This window comes from Eurosta solidaginis, chromosome 5 (genome assembly GCF_040869045.1).
Source record: "Eurosta solidaginis isolate ZX-2024a chromosome 5, ASM4086904v1, whole genome shotgun sequence".
Taxonomy (NCBI): Eukaryota; Metazoa; Arthropoda; class Insecta; order Diptera; family Tephritidae; genus Eurosta; species Eurosta solidaginis.
In genome coordinates this window covers 64,352,627-64,378,954 of record NC_090323.1, presented here as the reverse complement: position 1 = coordinate 64,378,954, position 26,328 = coordinate 64,352,627, and the positions used below count along the sequence as shown (strand labels likewise).

Below are 26,328 nucleotides of genomic sequence, written 5' to 3'. Positions count from 1 at the left end.
AATATATTAATTTAAAAGAAGTTAAATGCGGTAATAGTCTAGTTGAGGGGTCGACTGCTAATACGCTACCAAAAATATCGAGGAAGGTGTCAAACGACGCGTATTGATCTCGAGAACAATAATCCGATAGCGGAAAAGAAAAATTTTATCTCTGTCCGGAGATATTTGCATTTGAAGTTGGCGATTTCCATGTGGTTGTTGTTGTGTTTGTACCCCCAAAAAAAATTGTGCATCACCGTGGCGGTAGCCACGGTTATACCACACACCCGGACTTGGCATGGCGTAGCCCAGGGTTATTTTTTATAATCGCGGCCGAAGGCCGCCAACGCAGAAAGATGTTCTGCGCAAAAATACTATGGATCCGATCCCCGGTTTCGGAGGTACCCACGGGTCTTTTTCCGGTTTTTCGTTAATATCTTTTGAACGAGTTAAAATTTTTATTCTCCGCCTTCGGATTATTAATACTGATGTCAAGACGCGTCGTTTGACACCTCTCTCGATATTTTTGGTAGCGTATTAGCAGTCGACCCCTCAACTAGACTATTACCTTAAATGCTTTTGTAATAAATAAAAATTGAAAATGATTTGGTATATATTTCAAGAGTACCAACTCCAAAAAAAAAAAGAATGTACACATTATTTAGTACTTAACATTCGCCGTGTTTTTTAACACACGTATATACGTTTACGTTTACGGGTAAAAAAAACGGCCATCGACAGTTGCGCATAGCCATATAAAAGATTTCGCAGCACTGCCCCGCAAATGTCAAAATGCCATAAAGCTCAGAACTGTATACGTATACATATTTTTTTTTTGTTTATTTATGACAGTTCAGTAATTATTCCGGAAAACATTAAAACGCAGAAAAAATATAATCGCTGAAATGTTAATAAAATTCTTACAAGCTCTCGCTTAATATGGTGTGTAAAAAGCAAAAATTCTTGTGCTTTGTTTAGGCACTTCTAAATGACAAAACACCTTTCTGCGTTGGCGGCTTTCGCCCAAAATAATATTAAGTTATATAGAATCAACGGGATGGCCTAGAAGGTTTCATGTGGTTATACTAAATCGCTCCCGAGATGGTCGGGCTATTACTTTAATGGTGCTTGTTCAGGGAACGTACCCGATCTGCATCCGGCAAAGGACCAACAAAGTCCATAACGGGGAGTGTCATCGGTACAACATTTGTTATTTTCTGCTGTTCATTCATACGTATGTTAATTTTTAAATAATAAAAAAGTGTTATATTAATTTAATAGATAACATCTCTGCCGGGGTGCGATTCAGCTCTGAATATGCCAAAATAAGAGGAAACCTACAATTAAGTGCAGATTCACGTTTCATTTGCCAAGGATTTACCTGGAAACAAGGCACTTTCTACAACCAACATGCTTTGGAATACGGTACCAAACTGGTTGGATGTATTTACCCAAAAAAGGGTGGAACTACGCATCTTGGTTTGTCAGTATTTGCTTCGGTAATTTATATTTGTATTGATTAAAAATTGAATTGTAGATAATGTAATGTGAATTAAAATTGAATAGGTAGCCGAAGCAAAAAAGGCAACTGATCCGCATGCAACTGTTATTTATGTGCCGCCACCGGGAGCTGCTGCTGCTATCCTAGAAGCATTAGAAGCAGAAATTTCTTTGATTGTTTGCCTCACCAAAGGTGTGTCCTAACATGATATGGTTCGCGTTAAACACGCTGTCTTAAGGCAAAATAAATCGCGTATAGTCAGACCCGATTGTCCAGGAATCATCACACCAGAAAGGGTAAGTAAATTGCCTACTATTTTAAATATATAAACAACATGTATGAATTTGTTAGTGATCATTTGTCATGCTTTGGTTTATAATCAACTGAAGAAAGCAAATACCAAAGAGTTCGAAGTTCATGTAAATACCAATTAATTTCTTTAATTAGCGTTGGAGAGTAAAATACATATGTATGTATGCATAGAAAGGGCGGAATTAATTAATTATGATTAGTAGATTTACAATATTTTTATCATTTTCCCTGCGCCGCCATTGTCATTACATTGCGCTAAGAGAGGACATCATCACTTTATTACCCACAGCCAGTTAAAATTTTAGTAAATTTTGCTTTTTTTATTAATGATTCACATAGTGGAAAGTTATATATCGAGCATTCCATGGAGAATGGTAAATTTTAGCAGACTTTCGCATTGCGGTCATTATTAATATTCAAACCCTAGAAGGTTTAATGTAGTCATATCAAAGTTCCCGAGATGATCGGGCTAGTACCTCAATGGCGCTTGTTACCGGGACGTAGATAGATAGATAATTTATTGAGGATTGCACATTGACTTGCTCATCTCCTTCACAGCACCTCATCCTAGTTGTTGTTGTTGTTGTTGTAGCGATAAGGTTGCTCCCCGAAGGCTTTGGGGAGTGTTATCGATGTGATGGTCCTTTGACGGATAACACACGGTACCACAGCACCATTAAGGTGCTAGCCCGACCGTCTCGGGAACGATTTATGTGGCCACATTAAACCTTCAGACCATTCCCCCCTCCCCACCCCCAAGTTCCATGAGGGGCTTGTGGTCGCCAGAGCCTCGTCTGTTAGTGAAACAGGATTCGCCGCGGATAGGTGAGGTTGAAAATTGGGTTCGGAGAAGCTATATATTGCGCTGGCAACCTGAAGGGTTGCGTTACACAACCCCTTGAATCTGGTATTTTAGTCGCCTCTTACGACAGGCATACTCACCGCGGGTATATTCTGATCCCCTAACCCGCTGGGGCTCCTAGTCGACTTCCTTGATGAACCCTAGCAGTGTCCTTGGCTTGAGGGATTAAATGTGGAAATGCTCTGGCCATGGTGAGCCCATGAACTTACCCCTACGTCTTGAGATTGCGTCTCATTCTGGGAGCATATGGCCGTTTGCTGATCGATCACAAAATCGGCATGTGTTATTCGATAGTATGCCCAGGTTCTGTATACGGCTGTTCAGTCTATAATGCCCTGTAAGAACAGCTCTTGGGATTCTTAGGTTATCTTGCGACAGGTCTATTATTGCCCTGTAGCGACTTGTGCTATAACCTCCAAACAGTATCTTAGATTTTCTGATACCTGGCGTATTGCTCCAGTGTTCTCTCTTCTCCCTCCCTTCTACTAATAAATGCCCCTGTAAGCCAACTGGCAGGAACGGCTCGGGATCGATGGGTGATGCAGTTGCTGCCTCTGTTGTTGTTATTGTAGCAGTGCTTCGCCCCATCCAATAGATGTGACCGATTCAAAATTGTCATCAATATCCTCTAACGGAAGTCCAAGGAAACTTGCTGTTTCAACAGGGGTGGACCATAATGCAAGGGGTGTTAGAGGCGTTGGTTCCACATTACAATTAAAGAGATGGTTGGTGTCATGTGGGGACACATTGCAAGCGGGGCATACATTTTGTATGTCGGGGTTGATTCTTGATAGGTGAGAGTTTAGCCTGTTACAGTACAGTGACTCGCGTTTCCCTGGGGAGTATGCGTTCCTCTCCGAAAGTTTTTGGTACTATTGTTTGAGTACTGGATTCACCGGGCAATTCCTGGCATAAAGGTCCGACGCCTGTTTGTGGAGTTCACCAAGGACCTGCTTGTGTTTTTTTGTTTCATACGGCTGAGTTCTCAGGTGCCGTATTTCCTCAAAGTGCTTACGGAGATTATTCCTTAAGTCCCTAGGCGGTGTTGGCTAATTAATCCGATGTCTGTTGGGATGCCCAGGTTTCGCGAGGCGAAAAACTGGAGAGATCAGGGAGGTGTCCGTTTATTGTGTTGCAAAGCTCATCGATCTGTGGCCCTGGGCCTGTGGCCATTATTGTGCAGTCATCGGCGTAGGAAACGATAGTAACTCTTTCTGGTGGCGAAGGTAGGTTAGATATGTAGAAATTAAACAAAAGTAGGGATAGGACACCACCCTGAGGCACCCTCTGTTTAATTCTTCTTGGTTTAGATGTTTCATTTTTAATGCCCCTATTACCGTTTGTTAGCAATAACTGTACCGCGGAATTAAGTATAGATAACTGAACAGATTGAACCGTTTATTAAGAATGATGAAATATGAAAATTACAAGCGCAAAATGATATGACACAAAATTGAAAGAAAAATACTGGTACATATATGTATGTGACAGTGCTGCCATACAGTCAAGATAAAATTTCCTTCAGTTGACGGGACGTAACGTTTCATTTGTTTGATGACGTTTGGTAAAGCATTCCGAAGAGTAATTCTTAACATCCTGCCCGGTCGAGTCGGCGGACTCGAAATCTTCTTGGTCGAAGAGGCGGCACAGTTTCTGGACAGCTCGCTTCATAATTCCACTGGCGGTCTTCAAGGTTACATTGCGTATGGCACCATCGTCGCCAGGATGGACTCCTGTCATACGACCCATGCGCCACTGAGTTGGCGGTAGGTTCTCGCTCTTAACCCCCACAATATCACCGATCCTTATATCTGGTTTACGCCTTTGCCACTTATTGCGCCGTTGCAGTGTGGTCAGGTATTCCTCACTCCATCGCCGCCAGAATTCTTGGTGCACTTGTCTGACCCATTGCCATTGCTTCAAGCGGTTGGTTGGAATATGGCGTACGTCTGGTTCTGGAACAGCCAGAAGCGGAGCGCCGATAAGGAAATCGCCGGGTGTTAACGCAAGTTTGTCGTGAGGATCATCGTAGAGCGGAGTTATCGGACGAGAATTCAGACACGCCTCAATGCGTGCGGCTAAAGTCTGTAATTGACCATACCACAAAGTTTGCGAACCAACACAGCGGACCAAGTGACGTTTAGCGCTCTTGACAGCAGCCTCCCAAAGACCACCTTGATGAGGAGCACTCGGTCTGATGAAATGCCAATTCGTCCCTGTGCCCGCTAAGAAGTGTTGAGTATAAGCGCTTTGCCATGCCGAAAAGTCTTCTTGGAGAAGTCGATTAGCGCCTACGAAGGCAGTGCCGTTGTCGCTGTATAAATCACAACACGGACCACGACGGCTGATGAAGCGGGTGAATGCGTCGATGAAGGCTTGTGCGGACAGGTCGTCAACCACTTCTATGTGAACGGCCTTAGTAGCCATGCATACAAATATTGCCAAATACGTTTTAACGAGAGTACGAGAGCGTTTCGCACCGATACGCAGAGTGAACGGTCCACAGTAATCTACGCCAGATGAAACGAACGGTCTTCCAGGCTTAACTCTCTGCCCGGGTAACGAAGCCATTTGCTGTTGGAACACTTGACCTCGATGACGACGACACACCACACATCTGTGTATACAAGTTTTGACGGCCTGTCTAGCATTCAATATCCAATACCTGCGTCGTAAAGTATGCAGCATCAGCTGGGTTCCACCATGGAGCGTGGTCTCGTGGACTTGTCGTATTAGAAGCTGAACTAATGGAGTAGATTTCGGAAGTATTATAGGAAAACGTTGATCATCCTCTACATCTGCCTTAGCGAGCCGACCTCCGACACGTAACATCTGATGCTCATCTATAAATGGATTCAATGAAATTAATTTATTGGAAGATGACAAACCTGAAGCAGTCGTCAACTGATTCATTTCGACTTTGAAGTGTCTCTGTTGCTCAATGCGAATCAAAACATCCAATGCGTCGTCTCTTTCTCTGGCACTTATGACAGGTTGGCGAAGGTGTCGATATCTACCCAACCAACGCAGTATGATAGCCACCGTACCCAATAATCGCTGCATGGAACTGAATCGTTCGTCCAATGGTATGACCTGACCATCTAGGCGTCGAGTTGCTAGTGGATAGGCAGAAGGAAGACTAGCCACTCCTGAAACGATGCGCATTTCACTACGATGTACTTCTGATTCGTCTTGACTAAGTAGAATGTCTTGCTCGGCTGACTGAAGTTCTATGAAACCTGGCCCACGCCACCAAAGCCGATGATTCAGCAATTCCTTTGGAGTGATGCCCCTACTCGCGCAATCGGCAGGGTTCTGTGCTGAGCGAACGTGGTACCAGCAATCGGGAGATGTTAGCTCTTGAATCCTGCGAACTCTATTTGATACGAATGGTTTTGGTGTTGTTGGGTGCTTCTTCAGCCAGCACAATACGATCGCCGAATCGGACCATAAAATATACGGAGATGCGTCCAAACGCAAAGCACCTCTCACATTATGCAAAGTCTCAGCCAGAAGAAGCGCAGCCGAAAGTTCAAGGCGGGGTATCGTCGCACCTTTCAATGGTGCTACCTTTGTTCGTGCAGTTAGTAATGATAAGCGCACCCCATCCGCGTCATTTATTTGGATGTATATAACAGCAGCATATGCTTGTGAACTGGCGTCACAAAACCCGTGTAACGTGGGTTGATTATTCCGAACCATGCCCAACCAGCGATTGATACGGATTTCGCTAAGGGCCTCCAAAGTAGAACGATACTTAAGCCATTCGTCACGGAGTTCTTCGGGTAAAGGCGAGTCCCAAGATAGACCCGCAGACCACATTCTCTGAATGAATAGCTTTCCTGTTATGATTACTGGTGCTATTAGTCCAACAGGATCGAAAAGACGTGCCACCTCGCTGAGCACATGTCGTTTTGTAGGTATCTGACTTGCCTGATTAAGATCGACATGGTAGAATAACTGATCGGATACCGAATCCCACCTCAGTCCCAATACCGTTGCCACAGATGCCGTGAACGTGTAACTAGAAAGAGACGGGTTATTAGATAAATACAACAAAACCTTACTATCATTGGAATTCCACTTCCTTAGCTTAAATCCACCGTTGGATAAAATGGTGTCCACGTTCAACGCTAGGTCAACGGCTTGGGAGACATTGTCGCAACTTGTTAAAAAATCATCAACGTAGAACGAATGGAGTATCTCTTCACGCACGACGATCGCTTTCGTAGTATCAGGAACGGTCGAGTAGTTATCATGTGCGCATTGTTGTAAAGCACGAACAGCGTTGTATGGACTGCACGCCATGCCATATGTGACTGTTTTCAAACGATATATGCCCAGTTCGTCGGAAGGAGACTCTCGCCATATGATTCTCTGATAGTCTCGATGCTTCGACGCCACCAAAACCTGGCGGAACATCTTCTCAATGTCACCAGTAATTGCTACTTGATAACGCCGGAAACGCAACAGGATGTTGATTAGCGAGTCCTGGATTGTTGGACCCACCAGCTGAATGTCGTTGAGCGATAAACCAGTAGTGGTCGGCGCCGAAGCATTAAATACAACTCGAAACTTCGCAGCGACCGCATGATGTGGGATATAATAACAGCCCGTATGGTCGTACGGTGATTCTACCTTCTCCATATGGCCCAAAGTAGCATACTCTCTCATGAATTTTACGTAGTTTTCTCTCAGTGTAGGGTCTGAAACTAAGCGTCGTTCCAACCGCTCGAACTGGCGCATGGCCAACGAGAAAGACTCTCCAAGCTGTGGAGCGTCGCGCCGCAAGGGCAGGTGTACGACATAACGTCCGTCTTGTGTACGGGAGTGTGTGGTATCAAATATTTTACCACACTCATCTTCGTCAGATTCATCCGCCGTTGGAACCTCTTCAATCTTCCAGAACCTGTGCACCAGTTCTTCTAGGCGAACGTCATCTTCGCCAACGACGGTCTTAAACGAAAGCGATGAAACATTGGAAACTGAAGATACTGTTGCAGGGCCAAATACCACCCAAACAAAGTGTGTACGCTGGGCGCAAGGTTCGTTTGGTCGAGCACCGATGACCTCACCCTGTACGATTTGTCCCCATACATCTGCACCGATGAGAACGTCAATTGCTTCTGGCGTACCAAACCAAATATCAGCCAGATCGAGTCCTTTCAGATGTGACCACTGGCTTACGTTAACCCTCACTGCGGGAATCTCAGACGTAATGGACGGTAACACCAGTGCTTCAAGTTGTATGCTGAAATCCTTCGTTGTCGACTTAAGTGTGAGCGTTGCGCTGCCATTTGCTCGGGTGTTTACTGTAGCCCCGACGCCTTCCACATTTACATTACATTTACGACGATAAAGCTGCAAAGAGTTTGCCAAGCGATCCGTTATGAAGCTTACCTGCGATCCCGGATCACATAAAATACGAGCCACGCGTTGAATTAAGCTTTCTCCAAAGGCATATGCACGCGCTGTTGCCAAAAGAGTGATTGCCTGGGATTGCGCAACGCAGGCTTTCGCAGGTACGGTTAGTCATGATGTTGATTTTAGCTTCGCTTGATCACTAGCCTCGTCTGGCACTGCAGGCAAAGCCGTCTTGTTGGGTTTGTCACGACATAAAAGCGTGTTGTGCTTACGGCCACAGCTTCTACAACCACCAGAGGGGCACTGACGTGAAGAATGACCACTACGTAGACAATTGTAGCATAGCTTTAAAGTTTTGACTGCTTCAAAGCGCGCATCTATCCCCATTGCTGTGATAGCGGGGCACCTTGTGATTCGATGAGCACCTTGGCAATGTGCACATTGTCCAACCTCAGTGGATGCCATGTGAGATTTCACTTGTCGTTGTTGTCGCGCAGATTGCCCACTGGATGGTTCTGGAACAATGCTATGAGCGCGTCTCTCCAAAAATTTAAGTAAATCGTCTAGAGTTGGTATTTCATGCGTCGAACACTTCATGGACCAATCTCTCTTCGTTAGCGCTGGTAATTTCGATACCACAATTGGCACTGCCAAAGCATCCCAATGTTGAACAGGGATTTCCATTACACGTAGGGCACGAAGAGTCTCGTGCACCGTATCAACAATGGCAAGTAATGCCTTAGCCGATTCCTCTGTAGCAACTTTGAGGTTAAGGAAACGTGACACGTGTATTTCCGCAAGTTGCTTCTTATTGTCGTAGCGCTCCTTAAGAGCTTTCCACACCTCTTCGTAGCCGCCTGAGTAGATTCCTCCGATTAATGGCACTGCGCTGGCACTAACAGCTTGCCGAAGTTTGCCCAACTTGAATGCTTCTGGGAAGGAAGCCCGATGCACTAATGTTTCGAAGGCATCTTTAAACGCCAACCACTTGCACATGTCACCATCGAATTGTGGAATAGCTAATGGATCAAGTTTTAGATCCAACGAGCAACCTTCTAAGCTTGCAGTCGGGCTGTTGCGTGTAAGCGCATTTGATGTGGGCAGTGATTTTTCTTTGCATGCGGCAATAAGGCGATTAAGTTTGCTGCACGCTTCTACATACACCTGCTCGATGTCTTCCCACAGGGCTTCATGTGCCGCAACTTCCGCGGTTTCAGCTAATCCAATTAGGTGGTCGTGATTCTCCGTAAATCGCGTAAAATGTGATTCTAGCATTTTCAGCTCCTGTTCCAGCTGAAATACATCCAACTCGTTGACTGTCTCCCTATTTACGCGCTCAAGAATGCGCCTTATTGATTTGACTGCCGTTGAACGCAATTTCAATTCTGCCATTTTGTACTTAACCAAAAAAAATAGTCCTCACAGGAGGCACCAAAATGTTAGCAATAACTGTACCGCGGAATTAAGTATAGATAACTGAACAGATTGAACCGTTTATTAAGAATGATGAAATATGAAAATTACAAGCGCAAAATGATATGACACAAAATTGAAAGAAAAATACTGGTACATATATGTATGTGACAGTGCTGCCATACAGTCAATATAAAATTTCCTTCAGTTGACGGGACGTAACGTTTCATTTGTTTGATGACGTTTGGTAAAGCATTCCGAAGAGTAATTCTTAACACCGTTTACAACTCAACTCTGGTTGGGTTGAAATTTCGCAATTTGGTATTACAGATTACAACTCAACCTGTCAAAAAAAATTTCGGTTGAGTTGTCTGGCCTTACAACTTTTTGTGGTAACCCTGGTGTGTGAAAGCTAAAGTAATTTGTGCTCCTCTTTAAATTTTCAAATTCATTGTTTATTGTGAGTCTTAATTCTTACAACCTGTGTCTAAACATTAATAAACGTGACATTTGTCTGTGGAAAGTAAGATCCTCTGTCCAGGTGATCTCCAATTCAACTTTACTAATTTGGCAGTATATTGCGATTGGTGCTCCTGCTTTGTTGTTGTCAGTCAACTTGTTTTTCTTTGACACCTTCATCAACTGTGTATCTTCCCGCCAAAAGTTTTATAGTCACTGAAGTTTGTTTGTGCTTCAAGCTTTATTTTGTGGTTTGCGTCTATGCTAAACTTGGCCTGCGTCATAATAATCTAAGCTGCGTTAGAGCTGCCACCCAGTTTCTTGGAGCAATATTTTTTGGCCCGTTTTTTTCGAACACCATGGATCAAGCCAATGGTAAACGTCGTGGTGACGACCTTAATAACGAGGTTGATAGCGCCAAAAAGGTGCAACGGATCAGCGGCTTCTCTCCTAGTTTAATGCAAAGCATGGATCAGCGATTTGCCAAGTTCAACGATCTGATTGCTAAGCAAATTTTGGACTCGGAAAAAAGGCTCATCGAATTCGTATGCAAAAAACTAGAATACAAATTTGTGGTGCTGAAGAAAGAGGTCAGTGAGCTTAATGCAAGAGTTACTCAGCTGGAGAGTGTGTTCGAGCGCGTTGGTTATCTCGAAGAGGAAGTAAAAAAACTCAAAAACAATGCGTCAAAGCAAGAGAGCCATATTGCCGCAAGTGAAGTCCGTGTACACGGAATTCCCTTTAAGGAAGGAGAAAACTTAGCAAGTGTCTTTCATCACCTCTGTTCCACTCTTAGATTGCAACCAATACCTATAATGAGCATTTTTCGGCTACGGAAAATAGACAACAGCGTGACAGATCCGGCCGTAATAATCAAATTTCAGTCGCCGACAGACAGAAACAAATTGCTAAAAAGTATAGGCACCTTTAGGCGCCAAAACAATCCAAACATCAAGGGTCTGCAATTAGTTCATGTGGGCATAAATTCAAATGCTCCGATTTATGTAAATGCTTCGCTGTCTAGGCAAAACTATGCGATCTTCAAGGCAGCGATCCGTCTAAAGAAGAAAAGGAAGGTAGTGGCGGTTTTTTCTAAGAAGGGTCTGGTACATATCAGACGAACAGCCAACGCCAGCCCTGAAGCAATACATAGCTTGGATTTTCTAGAGCGTCTTGAGAATACCGGCGAAGAAAGCGCGAGTTCCTTTCGAGTTGATGATGCGCCAACGAATAATGATCAATAAATTAATTTCTATGTATGGTATATTACTTAAGTTCTTGAGTCTCTTCGTTTCTGTCTTTATCTCTCCCTATCATACTTGTAAACAATCACTTATGTTGTCTTTATTGTTACGCATCGCAGAGCATTCTTTATATCCCATATATAGTGATGGTCCTAGACTATAGGTTGTCTAGTTCCAAAGACTGCTTACATACACTGTTGCGCGTATTCAACAAACGTACTAAAGGGCTCAAAGTCATCCATCTTAATGCGCAAAGCCTATATAAAAAGCTGGATGAATTGAGATTCATATCTGAGGGTTCTGATATAGATGTTATATGTATTTCCGAAACCTGGTTTTCTTCATGTCACAAAAATGATTTGGTGCAACTAAATGGATATCAACTTTTCAGGGCTGATAGACGTGGTCATGGTGGTGGTGTTGCTATATATGTTAAAAGTAGTTTATCCTGTAAACTTTGCTGCAGTGCTAGTCCAAGTGATTTTGTCGAATATTTGTTCGTAGACGTGTTCTCTGTAAATAATGAAAGGCTTATTATCGGCTGTGCATACAGACCTAATCGTGGAGTTGACTTCTCTGGCTTTATTGAATTTCTCGAGCCTCTACTTATAAGCTATGATAATATAATCATCGCTGGGGATTTCAACTCCAACCTTCTCGTCGACTCAACTCTAAAGCTAAGTATGGAGTCTTTTGGACTTTTTCCCACCAATTTAACTTCACCTACACACTTTACTGACTCAAATTCTTCTTTGCTGGATTTATTTTTTGTGAATGATCCCCTGAAATTGCTCCACTACGATCAATTGTCGGCATCTTGCTTTTCAAAACACGATCTGATATTTCTTAGTTACAACTTTCAAACGTCACACATACAATGTTCCTTTACATATCGTGATTTTAGAAGCATAGATTACAGTTCCCTTAATGCAGCGGAGGAGTCGGTTGAGTGGAGCTTGATTCGTACACTGACATCGGTCGATGATCAGGCATCATTCCTACAGAACCATATTATTAGGCTTTTCGACAACTATGTGCCAGTGAAACTCAAAGCTGCTACACACAATAATACCCCTTGGTTTAGTCCCAATCTAAAACACTTAATTCACCAGCGTAACCTTGCTTACTCACGATGGAAAAGATACAAAACCCTGGAGGCTCACAACTGCTTCAAAACAGCTAGGATCGCTGCAAACAAAGCCATTAGGTCAGCTAAGCAGAAATTTTATAATAACAAGTTTAGTGCTGCTTTGAGTTCGAAGGAAACCTGGAAGTCGATTAAACATATTGGTATCGGAAAATCCAAATGTGATATTTCTGTCCTCCCTGATGTAGACATTAATGAGATAAATATAAATTTTGTAAATCTGCCAATCTCAACTGACAATATATGTGCTGATAATTATTGTATTCGCGCTAATGTTAATTTTGGTCCTCTTGAGTTTGCTAGTGTCGATGATTGTGATGTCGTTCAAGCCATTCTTTCAGTAAAGTCTAATGCTATGGGGTTCGATGGTATATGTCCGAAATTTTTAAAAATAATTCTTCCTAAAATCCTTCCTCACTTAACCTACTTGGTTAACTCTGTGCTGACGTCCTGTGTATTTCCCAAATGTTGGAAAGTTGCTAAGGTAATCCCAATCCCCAAGCAAAACAAGGAGTATAGGCCTATAGCTATTCTGCCTTTCCTTTCCAAGGTCGTCGAACGAATTTTGCACTGCCAGATAAATATTTATGTGCAGAATAATAACCTTCTCACAGATTCCCAGTCTGGATTCAGGTCAAATCGTAGCTGTAAAACGGCGCTCCTATCGGTGATAGAGGATATTCGAGAACAAGTTGACAAAAATTTTACTGCTTTCCTGACTCTTCTTGACCATTCAAAAGCGTTTGACTCGGTCGACCACACCGTTCTCTGCAAGAAGCTGGACAACCTATTTAATTTCTCCAACTGTGCAACAGCCCTAATCAGATCGTATTTGGCCGACCGAACTCAGGCAGTAAGTGTTGGTAGCAGAAAGTCTGACTTCGTCAGTGTTTTAAGAGGAGTCCCACAAGGCTCAATCCTTGGTCCCCTGTTATTTGTTTTGTATATAAACGATTTGCCTGGTGTTCTCAAGTATTGTAATATTCACATTTATGCTGACGACGTACAATTGTATATGTGCTGTCCTAGTGATCGTACCAGTTCATGTATTAATAACTTAAATTACGATTTGTGTCAAATTGGTACGTGGGCTTCTATGAACGGTTTATGTCTTAACCCTAAGAAGTCGAAATGTATAGTCATTCATAGGTCACTAGATAAAAGTGGAATGGAAAATTTACTTTTAGACAACACTATTATAGAATACGTTGACACGGCAAAAAATCTAGGTATAGTTTTTAACAAAACCCTGACATGGAAAGATCACATCTTCCGCACAGTGGGAAAAGTGTATGGGATGCTTCGTACACTCTGGCTTACACAATATTTTACTCCGTTACATATTCGTCTACTAATAGCAAAAGCGTACTTAATACCTACGCTCCTTTATGGTTGTGAGGTTTACTCCAATTGTGACTATGTATGTAATAGGAAACTTAATGTTGTGTATAACAACATTGCTAGATACGTCTATGGGTTGAAAAGACTTGACCACGTCTCTCAACATGCTTACAGGTTGCTAAACATTTCTTTCGATAACCTTATTAAACTTAAAACGCTCACTACGCTACATAAATTAATATATATGAAGGAACCTGACTATCTGTATCGGAGGCTAAATTTTCTCCAGTCGTATAGATCTGTTCTTCTTACCCACTTCAGACATCGTATGCTAATATCTGATCGCCAGTTCTTCATTAATTCCATACGTCTTTGGAACTCGCTCCCTTCTAGACTTAGGCTTATAAGCAATGCTCTGCTCTTCAATAAAGAATTAACAAGTTTCTATAATAACCTAGACAATTAAAATACTGATTCCTTCTAAGCAAATGTACTCTATCATTCCTTTATTTATCTATTTACTATTTATTAAATATATTACTTGTTGTAACCTTTTCTTAGCCATAGTCATTAGCTTTAAGTTTCAAGATTAGATTGTTCCTATTTTATGCCTTTTACCGACTAGCACTGTAAAATAATTTTTTTCAAATTGTTGTGCTGGGATGAATTGCCTAATAAATACAAATACAAATGGCACTGCTAATACGCATCCAAAAATATCGAGAGAGGTGACAAAAGACGCGAACAATAATCCGAAGGCGGAAAAGAAACATTTTATCTCTGTCCGGAGATACTTTCAGTTGAAGTTGGCGATTTTCATGTGGTTGTTGTAATGTTGTTGTCTTTTTTCGGTTTTTGTTTAATATCTTTTGAACGAGTTAAAATTTTTATTTTCCGCCTTCGGATTAATACGTTTAATACCTCTCTCGATATTAATGGACACGTATTAGCAGTTGTTGTTGTTGTTGTTGTAGCAATGCTCGCCCCACCTAATAGCCGCGACCGATCACAAATTGTCATCAATATCCTCTAACGGGAGTCCAAGGAAACTTGCCGTTTCAACAGGGGTGGACCATAAGGAAAGGGGTGTTAGAGGCGTTGGTTCCACATTACAATTAAAGAGATGGTTGGTGTCATGTGGGGACACATTGCAAGCAGGGCATACATTTTGTATGTCGGGGTTGATTCTGGATAGGTAAGAGTTTAACCTGTTACAGTATCCAGAACGAAGTTGAGCAAGAGTGACACGCGTTTCCCTGGGGAGTATGCGTTCCTCTTCTGCGAGTTCTGGATATTTTTCTTCAAGTACTGGATTCACCGGGCAATTCCCGACATAAAGGTCCGACGCCTGTCTATGGAGTTCACCAAGGACCTGCTTGTGTTTTTCCGCTTCATACGGCTGAGTTCTCAGGTGCCGTATTTCCTCAAAATGCTTACGGAGATGACTCCCTAGGCCCCTAGGCGGTGCTGGTTCGTCAATCAGATGTCTGTTGGGATGCCCAGGTTTCTGGGTATTCAACAGAAACTGTTTGGTCAGCATCTCATTTCTCTCCCTGATGGGGAGTATTCTCGCCTCATTATGCAGATGGTGTTCTGGGGACATAAGAAGACAGCCCGTGGCGATTCTGAGAGCAGTATTTTGGCAGGCCTGTAGTTTCTTCCAGTGGGTGGTTTTTAGGCTTGGCGACCATATGGGTGACGCGTAGCACGTAATCGGCTGGCTAATTGCTTTGTATGTGGTCAAGAGCGTTTCTTTATCTTTTCCCCAGGTACTGCCAGCAAGGGATTTGAGGATTTTATTACGGCTCTGAATTCTTGGAACAATTGCGGTTGCGTGCGCACAAAAAATGTAGATCCTGATCAAACGTCACACCCAAGATTTTGGGGTGTAGGACAGTCGGTAGCGTAGTGCCATCGACGTGGATGTTCAATATGGTCGACATTTGGGGCGTCCATGTTGTAAATAAGGTCGCGGAAGATTTAGTCGGTGACAATGCCAGGTTTCGCGAGGCGAAAAAACTGGAGAGATCAGGGAGATAGCCGTTTATTTTATTGCATAGCTCATCGATCTTTGGGCCTGGGCCTGTGGCCATTATTGTGCAGTCATCGGCGTAGGAAACGATTGTGACTCCTTCCGGTGGTGAAGGTAGCTTAGATATGTAGAAATTAAACAAAAGCGGGGATAGGACACCACCCTGTGGCACCCCTTGTTTAATTCTCCTTTGTTTTGATGTTTCGTTTCTGAATTGCACCGATGCCTGCCGAGCACCCAGATAATTTGCGGTCCACCTTTTAAGACATGGGGGAAGGGTGGACCCTTCCAGGTCTTGCAGTAACGAGCCATGGTTGACCGTATCAAAAGCTTTTGATAGGTCTAACGCTACGAGTACTGTTCTATGGTGGGGATATTGATTCAAACCGCAATTTATCTGGGTGCTAATGACATTTAGCGCGGAGGTAGTGCTATGGAGTTTTCTGAAGCCATGCTGATGAGGGGCTAGCTGCAAATGTGCTTGGAAATAAGGGAGCAAAATGGCTTCAAGCGTCTTTGCCACTGGCGATAGGAGAGATATCGGACGATATGACTCACCTACGTTAGCTGGTTTCCCAGGCTTTAGTAGCGGGTCCACCTTGGCCATTTTCCATTTCTCGGGTATGACAAAGGTGGAAAGAGACATGCGCTAAATATTTGAAACCCTCTTTCCCTAGGTTTTTAAGCATCGGCATGGCTGTGCCGTCTGGGCCCACTGCTTTGGATGGTTTAGCGCGACCAATGGCGTCCTCAACCTCTCTAGCGTTGATGGTAATTGGTGACGCGCTGAGTTTGTGTTTATGTGCGTGTCTATTGGCTCTCCGTCTATCTTTGTCGACCGTAGGATGCATTATATATTGTCGGCAGAAAGCGCTCGCGCATTTTTTCGCATCCGACAGCACCTTATCGCCAAAGGCGATGGAAACTTTGTCTTTGTGCTTAGTCGGATTCGATAGGGACTTTACGGTGGACCAAAGTTTACCTACACTGGTAGAGAGGTTACAACCTCTTAGGTGCTCTTCCCATTTCGCCCGCTTGTGTTCGTCCACAAGCAATCTCGCCTGGATCAAGCTGTCTTATAAGGTCGCGTTCCCTCGCTAAGCTCGCGGCCTCCGCCGGGAAGTGGGCCGGATTTCGGGAATTCTCCCGGCGGGAATGAAATGTGCCGAGGCGGATTCAATGACCTTACGGAAGGCACGCTCCCCTTGGCGGGCATCAGTCGGGATAGGGAGGGCAGCAAAGCTGCTGTCTGTTGCAGATTTATATTCTTCCCACTTTCCTTTTTTGAAGTTTATGAAAGTGCGTTTTTCGGTGACGATGAAGTCGGCGGTACGCTCGAGCGAAATAAGTATGGGCAGGTGGTCGGATGCCAATGTTACCATCGGATGCCAGTTGACGCAGTTTACGAGTTCTGCGCTCACGATTGAGATATCTGGCGAGCTATGACAGCTTCCTACCATACGTGTGGGGGCGTCTCCGTTTATTGTGCAGAACGTCGTTTCGTCTATTTGATCCGCCAACATCTCACCCCTACTGTCCGCCCGCAAGTTTGAATGCCATAGGTCGTGATGGGCATTGAAATCGCCTAAGATAATGCGATTGTTGCCAGTGAGTAAGGCCTCGATATTAGGGCGGTATCCACTAGGGCAACAGGTGACAGGAGGGATGTAGATGTTGATGATTTCTAGATTTGCATCGCCTGACCGGACAGATAGGCCTTGACGTTCTAAGACATTGTCACTGCGGTCGATGCCAGGATCAAATATATGATATTGCACAGAGTGGTGTATAATAAACACGAGGCCGCCTCCATTTTCGCTCTCGCGGTCTTTCCTGTTGACATTATAACCAGAGCAGGTCTGCAATGCAGATCTTGCTGTGAGTTTAGTCTCTTGAATCGCAGCAATGCGGATGTTGTGCCGCTTCATGAAATCGACTATCTCCGTAATCTTCCCAGTTAGTCCATTACAGTTGAACTGCAGAATTCTGAAGTGCATGAGGGGTGACGCCGCCACTCTAGGGGTAAGTGAGGGGTGACTACGCCTAGGTTGTGGAAGGCCAGGACGCAATTGCTGTTGTGGTCTTGGGACTGGGCGCCCTTGGGCAAGCATTGGGGTACCCGGATGATTTGGGTTTGCGACCTGGCAACATGGCGCGATGAAACCCGTCGGGTGGTTGCCGTCGCGGAGACCAGAACATCTAGGAAAGTGGCACCACCCAAGGCAGGAGCTGCATTGAGCGGATGTCGCAAACCTTTATATTCTGTGCTGGCAGACGGTGCAAACGGAGGCAGGGACTAAGAGTCTGTTTCCCTGACCTGCACGATTGCTGCCAGAAAAGAGGGGGGGGGGGGGGGGGAGAAGAAGACGGGGCAGGGGCTGATGCTCAGCATTACAACCAGCTCTACTACGAAGGTAGTAGTTATGAGTGGTATCAGCTGTTTCAGTTGTTGGCGCCGTGGGGCGCGAGCAGCAGCGGGTACTTGTTGTGGCTTGCTGAGCAGCGAAGCTGCTGGAAGGTAGTGGGGATACGCTTAGGCGTAGACTACGGGACGCCCTTGGGCAGCAAGGAGCCACAAAAAAAATTTATAAAAGTTACGTGGACGTCGGGTTTTGGGATCAAGCCCAGAACAACCTGTCCGATGCAACCATCCCTTGCACGAGACACACTGAACAGAGTATGACCGTCCTAAAAAGATTCTTTTCTGGCAAATGGAGCAAAACCATTTCTCATGACCGGGGTCAGGAGACGGACCCGGATTGGGTTCGATACCTTCCCGGAGTAAGAGAATATGTAGCAGTCCTGCTGCAAGGAGCTGCTGGGAGGATGACAATTTGTGGGAGGGACGAAACAAATTATGCCCCTATTACCGTTTACAACTCAACTCTGGTTGAGTTGAAATTTCGCAATTTGGTATTACAGATTACAACTCAACCTGTCAAAAAAAATTTCGGTTGAGTTGTCTAGTCTTACAACTTTTTGTGGCATTGCCGTTTACAACCTTGTGTTGGTGTAGTTGTCAAAGACGTCAAAATCTTACAACTGCTTACTAGCAGTTGTCTCATGCAATTTTGCAGTTGTTTTGAAAAAATGTTACGTTTTAGAAGACGGTTCACCACCTAATTTTTAACAAAGATGTTCAAAGTTGATATCAAAAGACACGTTTCGACCTCCGATTTAAGAATCCGAAAACAAAAATTGTAATTCTTTGCGACAGCATGGCACCGCTAATACGCGTCCAAAAATATCGAGACGCGTATTAATCTCGAGAACAATAATCCGAAGGCGGAAAAGAAACATTTTATCTCTTGTCCGGAGATATTTGTAGTTGAAGTTGGCGATTTTCATGTGGTTGTTGTAATGTTGTTGGTTTTTTTCGGTTTTTGTTTAATATCTTTTTAAGGAGTTAAAATTTTTATTTTCCGCCTTCGGATTATTAATACTGATGCCAAGACGCATCGTTTAATACCTCTATCGATATTTTTGGACACGTATTAGCAGTGTCATGCTGTCGTAAAGAATTACCACAAAAATTAAAAATTTTATTTCTAATAAAATCTAATTTCATGTGGTTGTTGTATTTTGCCAGATTTTTTGTACACAGCTATGCAGAAAGGTGTTGGACCCAACCAGAGTTATTTTTACGAATCGCGGCCAAAGGCCGCCAACGCAGAAAGATGTTCTGTGCAAAAAAAACTGTGGAATGGGCCTCATATTTCGTACCCTCTCGGGCCATTTTGTGGGTCTTTGTAAATATCTTTCAAAAGAAATAAAATTTTTAATTTCCGCTCTCGAATCCTAAAAACGGAGATGGAAACCCGTCTTTTGATACCACCTTTGATAAGAGTTAGATGGTGCACGGGCTTATAAAACGTTACCAAAAAAAAGCAAAACATTTAAAGCCGGTAGTTAAACCTTTTTTAATCAAACAATAATCAACAATTTTGTACACATTTCTAGAAAAAACAACGTTTAAACGAATTACATTGAATAACTTTTTGACTTTAGTTGGACGAGGCTGGCCGCAGTTCGGATGCAGCCAAAATAGGTGAAATAATTATGCGAGTCCCATTGATACTTATCACTACTCCTGGGAATCCTATTTGAGTAAAATACAGTTTTTTCTGTTTTGGTTTCAATCTACTTCACACAAATAGTCTCCTCAATAATATCTAAAACCAGTCCAACACCAAAATCATTTCCACATCATATTTGATAGCTGCCGTCAGCAAGGAATCGGAGTATGGCGCATAATTTTAAAATACGAACGCTTATGCGGAAATGGTCCTTAATTTTGTTTAGTACTGAGTAAAATGCTTCCTTTCAAATCTGCAAAATAACTTCATATGAAACTCATTATTTCTTTGTCACTTAAACATTTTCTTACTTGGTGCTTGGTAGTTCCAAGGGATTGGAATGATCACGCGAATGTTTTCCGTATTCGCGAAATGTCAATCACCAACATTTTCGCCATTATAAAATAGATTTCATAAAATATTAATAAAAAAATCACATTTGAAAATGCTTAAATTTCTGCCACAAATTGATCAGCTGTTTATTTATCTGTCAAATCATCACTTTCTGAAGTTGGCAACTCAATTCAATTTCAACTGAAATAAGTTGTAATTCGTAATACCAAACAGGAGTTGAGTTGTCTTAAAGTTGAGTTGTTTTAATTACAACCCAACTAAGTTGAGTTGTAAACGGTAATAGGGGCATTAAATGGGGTCACACTGAAATTGACAGTCCTTGGTCGGGAAAAATCCCGAGTCGCTCCGGTACATAGAACCGACTGCCTTGGGAAGCGACGTATTAGCAGTGTTATGCTGTCGTAAAGAATTACTACAAAAATCAAAAATTGTATTTCTAATAAAATCTAATTTCATGTGGTTGTTGTATTTTGCCAAATTTTTTGTACACAGCAATGCAGAAAGGTGTTGAACACAACCCGGGCTATTTTTACGAATCGCGGCCAAAGGCCGCCAACGCACACAGATGTTCTGTGCAAAAAAACTGTGGAACGGGCCTCATATTTCGGACCCTCTCGGGCCATTTGTGGTACTTTGTAAATATCTTTCGAAAGAAATAAAATTTTTAATTTCCGCTTTCGAATACTAAAAACGGAGATACCACCTTTGAAAAGAGTTAGATGGTGCGCGGGCTTATAAAACGTTACAAAAAAAAAAAAAAAACATTTAAAGCGGGTAGTTAAACCTTTTTTAATCAAACAATAATCAACAATTTGGACAAATTGCTGTTCGGATGCAGCCAAAATAGGTGAAATTATGTAAGCCCCATTGATACTAATCACTATTCCTGGGAATCCTATTTGAGTAAAATACAGTTTTTTCTGTTTGGGTTTTAATCTACTTCGCACAAATACGCTCCTCAATAATATCTAAAACCAGTCCAACACCAAAATCATTTCCACAGCATATTTGATAGGTGCCGTCAGCAAGGAATCGGAGTGTGGCGCATAATTTTAAAATACGAACGCTTATGCGGAAATGGTCCTTAATTTTGTTTAGTACTGAGTAAAATGCTTCCTTTCAAATCTGCAAAATAACTCATTATTTGTCACTTAAACATTTTCTTACTTGGTGATTGGTAGTTCCAAGGGATTGGAGTGATCACGCGAATGTTTTCCGTATTCGCGACATGTCAATCACCAACATTTTCGCCATTATAAAATAGATTTCTTGTAATATTAATAAAAAAAATCACATTTGAAAATGCTTAAATTTCTGCCACAAATTGATCAGCTGTTTATTTATCTGTCAAATCATCACTTTTTGAAGTTGGCAACTCAATTCAACTTCAACTGAAATAAGTTGTAATTCGTAATACCAAACAGGAGTTGAGTTGTCCTAAAGTTGAGTTGTTTTAATTATAACCCAACTAAGTTGAGTTGTAAACGGTAATAGGGGCATAAATTGCACCGATGCCTGCCGACCACCCAGATAATTTACGGTCCACCTTTTAAGTCATAGGGGAAGAGTAGACCCTTCCAGGTCTTGCAGTAACGTGCCATGGTTGACCGTATCAAAAGCTTTTGATAGGTCTAGCGCAACGAGTACTGTTCTACTGTGGGGTTTTGATTTAAACCGCAATTTATCTGGGTGCCGATGACATTTAGCGCGGTGGTGGTGCTATGGAGTTTTATGAAGCCATGCTGATGACAGGCCAGCTGCAAATTTGCTTTGAAGTAGGGGAGCAAAATGGCTTCAAGCGTTGTTGTTGTTGTAGCGATTAGGTTACTCCCCGAAGGATTTGGGGAGTGTTATCGATGTGATGGTCCTTTGTCGGATACAGATCCGATACGCTCCGGTAACACAGCACCATTAAGGTGCTGGCCCGACCATCTCGGGAACGATTTATATGGCCACATTGAACCTTCAGGCCATCCCTCCCTCCCCATCCCCAAGTTCCATGAGGAGCTTGGGGTCGCCAGAGCCTCGTCTGTTAGTGAAACGGGATTCGCCGCTCGAAGGTGAGGTTGACAATTGGGTTGGAGAAGCTATATGTTGCGCTACACAACCCCTTGAATCCCAAAGCTTCAAGCGTCTTGGCTACTGGCGATAGGAGAGATATCGGGCGATTTGACTCTCCTATGTTAGCTGGTTTCCCAGGATTTAGTAGCGGGACCACCTTGGCCATTTTCCATTTTTAGGGTATGACAAAGGTGGAAACAGACAGGCTGAAGACATGTGCTAAATATTTGAAACCCTCTTTCACTAGGCTTTTAAGCACCGGACTGCTTTGGATGGTTTAGCCTGACCGATGGCATCCTCAACCTCTTTGGCGGTGATGGTAATTGGTGATGCTCTGAAATTATGTTTATGTGCGTGTCTGTTGGCCCTCCGTCTATCTTTGTCGACCGTAGAATGCATCACATATTGACGGCAGAAAGCGCTCGCGCATTTTTTCGAATCCGACAGCACTTTATCGCCGAAGGCGATGGAAACTTTGTCATTGTGCTTAGACGGATTCGATAGGGACTTTACGGTGGACCAAAGTTTACCCACACCGGCAGAGAGGTTACAACCTCTTAGGTGCTCCTCCCATTTCCACAAGCAATCTGATGCGTTGGTTTATGTCCCTTATTTGGGGGTCGCCTGGGTCGAGCTGTCTTATAAGGTCACGTTCTCCTAAATTTGCGGCCTCCGCGGGAAGTGGGGCCGAATTTCGGGAATTTTCCCGGCGGGAATGAAACGTGCCGAGGCGGATTCAATGACCTTGCGGAAAGCACGCTCCCCTTGGCGGGCATCAGTCGGGATAGGGAGGGCAGCAAAGAGGTTGTCTGTAAAAGATTTGTATTCCTCCCACTTTCCTTTTTTAAAGTTTATGAAAGTGCGTTTTTCTGTAACGATGAAGTCGGCAGAACCCTCGAGCGAAATAAGTATAGGCAGGTGGTCGGATGCCAATGTTACCATCGGCTGCCAGTTGACGCAGTTTACGAGTTCTGCGCTCACGATTGAAATATCCGGCGAACTGTGACAGCTTCCTACCATACGTGTGGGGGCGTCTCCGTTTATTGTGCAAAACGTCGTTTCTTCTATTTGATCCGCCAAGATCTCACCCTACTGTCCGCCCAGTTGCTGCCTCTCTTTCCGGGTTGTCCGCCTGCTGTTGTTGTTATAGCGGTGCTTGGCCCCATCCAATAGGTGCGGCCGATCACAAGTTGTCATCAATGTCCAAGGAAACTTTCTGTTTCAACATGGGTGGACTATAATGAGAGGGGTGTTAGAGGCGTTGGTTCCACAATACATTTGAAGAGATGGTCGGTGTCATGTGGGGACACGTTACAAGCAGGACATATGTTTTGTATGTCGGGGTTAATTGTGGATAGCTAAGAGTTTAACCTGTTACAGTATCCAGATCGAAGCTGAGCTACAGTGACGCGCGTTTCCTCTGCTAGTTTCGGGTATTGTTTTTTGAGTACATGATTCAATGTACAATTCCTGTCATAGGGGTCCGACGCCTGTTTGTGGATTTCACTGAGGACCTGCTTGTGTTTTTTAGCTTCCTTCGGCTGCGTTCTCAGATGCCGTATTTCCTCATAATGCTTACGGAGATGCCTCCTTAAGCCCCTTTGGCGGTGTAGGCTCATCAATCAGATGTCTGTTGGGATTCCCAGGTTTCTGGGGTTGCTTGGTTAGCATTTCATTTCTCTCTATAATGGGGAGTATTCTCGCCTCATTATGTAGATGGTGTTCTGGGGACATAAGAAGACTGCCCGTTGCGGTTCTGAGAGCAGTATTTTGGCAGGTCTGTAGCTTCTTCCAGTGAGTAGGCTTTAGGCTTGGGGACCATATAGGGGACGCGTAGCATGCAATCGGCTGGCCAATTGCTTTGTATGTTGTAATGAGCGTTTCTTTGTATTTTCCCCAAGTACTACCAGCAAAGGATTTGAAGTTTTATTACGGCCGTGGATTTTCGGTACAATTGCGGCTGCATGCTCACCAAAATGTAGATCCTGATCGAAACTAGAAAGAACCCCCAGCGGGTTAGGGGATCAGAATATATCCGCGGTAGGTATGCCTGTCGTAAGAGGCGACTAAAATACCAGATTCAAGGGGCTGTGTAGCGCAACCTTTCAGGTTGCCAGCGCAATATATAGCTTCTCCAAACCCAATTGTCAACCTCACCTATCCGCGGCGAATCCTGTTTCACTAACAGACGAGGCTCTGGCGACCCCAAGCTCCTCATGGAACTTGGAGGTAGGGAGGGAGGGAATGGCCTGAAGGTTTAATGTGGCCACATAAATCGTTCCCGAGATGGTCGGGCTAGCACCTTAATGGTGCTATGGCACCGGAGCGTACCGGATTTGTATCCGGCAAAGGACCATCACATCGATAACACTCCCCAAAGCCTTCGGGGAGCAACCTTATCGCTTCAACAACAACAGGAGATAGCTATTTACCTCAGAAACTAATTCATCCATTGAAGGGCCAGGTTCCATTGCCATAATCGTGCTGTCGCCGGCATAGGAAATGATTGTAACTCCTTCTGGTGGGAAGGGCCCCTTGATATGTAGAAATGAGATTAGGCGGGGATTGGACACCATCCTGTGGGATCCCCCAGCGGGACCCCCAGGGGGTCAGAATATACCCGCGGTAGGTATGCCTGTCGTAAAAGGCGACTAAAATACCAGATTCAGGGGGCTGTACAGCGCAACCCTTCAAGTTGCCAGTGCAATATATAGCTTCTCCAATTGTCAACCTCACCTATCCGCGGCGAATCCTGTTTCACTAACAGACGAGGCTCTGGCGACCCTGGAACTTAGGGATGGGGAGGGAGGGATGGCCTGATGGTTTAACGTGGCCACATAAATCGTTCCCGAGATGATCGGGCTAGCACCTTAATGGTGCTGTGTTACCGGAGCGTACCGAATCTGTATCCGGCAATGGACCATCACATGGATAACACTCCACAAAGCCTTCGGGGAGCAACCTTATCTCTACAACAACAGCAACCTTCTTTTTAATTTTCTTTAGCTTTGAGATTTCGTTCCTAAATTGAGCCGACGCTTGCTAACCATTCAGATAATTAGCAGTCCATCTGTTTAGAAACAGACATGTGTGAGCCTAATATATATGTATGTCTTGGAGTAGCGTGCTGTGTTTGACTGTGTCAAAAGCTTTTGACAAGTCAAGTGCCGCGAGCACCGCCCTGTGATGGTGATATAGTCTATGCCCCATACAAACCGATGGTTCAGATAAGAAGCTTTTCGTAATTTCTGCCCCATTTTAAAAACTGCAACTTTAAAATTTCATGAAATACTTACGTATACGTCGTATGTTCTTCAGATAAGTGATTCATAGCTATGTCATGCAGACCACAAGAAACGTGAATCTTTGTATTCTTACACAAATTACATACTTTTTAATTTAATTTTTATCTAAAAATTCGCTTCCTTAGTTCAGCTACGTTCATGAAAGGTATGTCCCGTCCTTCCTTGTTTTAATTGATGTTGAAAATGACAAAGTTAATAGTGCCCTAAAGTCAAAACTACCACTCATTACCATATTGTTATTTTAATAAGTTTTTTTTCTATTACAGCATCACCGTAACAATAGTTATAATTCAATACGTGTATCCCCTAACAGTACGTTGAAGCGACAAAGATATGATGAAAGCAATAAATATCCCTTGTAGGGAGTCTCGAAGGAAAGTTCATCCGGGAATCGAATATAAGCTAATCGGTAAGGACACAATGATTCCACTGCCTGGAGTTTTAGAGAACAAAAGTCCCAACATGAGATTTCCTTACTACACTAAAAACCTTTGAATGCCATAAATAATATAATTTGCTGGCTTAATGTATGATTGAAAATCAGAATTAAAATGTATTTATTATATATAATAATCTCGTGTCATGGTTTTACTGGAACAACTCCTTCAGAAATTACTGAACCGAATTTTGTATGTATATATGGTAGGTATGCGAGAACGTAGCTAAATATATTTCATACTTTTGGGTAACCACGGCCTGGAGATATCTACCTAAATATGGACACCGGAGACCATACAACGAGAGTTTATATACCTTTGCTCTGTTCTGGAGATAGAAAGCTATATATGAGCCGTTTATTTTGAAAGTGGCATTAGTCATTTCCAACTCATGGTCTTAAATGCATTGTTATTTTTGAACGAATGCATATATAGATGGTT

The 26,328-nt window shown here is 43.4% G+C and overlaps 2 long non-coding RNA genes across 2 annotated transcripts; one reads left to right on the top strand and one right to left on the bottom strand.

The window, feature by feature from the left end:
* LOC137252776 (uncharacterized) lies at positions 1–26,015 on the top strand. Its single transcript, XR_010953660.1, has 4 exons — positions 1–1,177; positions 1,261–1,478; positions 1,546–1,776; positions 25,717–26,015. It is a non-coding gene; the product is annotated as an uncharacterized lncRNA (long non-coding RNA).
* On the bottom strand, positions 19,550–20,201 carry LOC137233665 (uncharacterized). The gene is made up of 2 exons (XR_010947529.1): positions 20,042–20,201; positions 19,550–19,983 (listed from the first exon to the last, which is right to left on the bottom strand). It is a non-coding gene; the product is annotated as an uncharacterized lncRNA (long non-coding RNA).
* Positions 26,016–26,328: the final 313 nt, after the last annotated feature.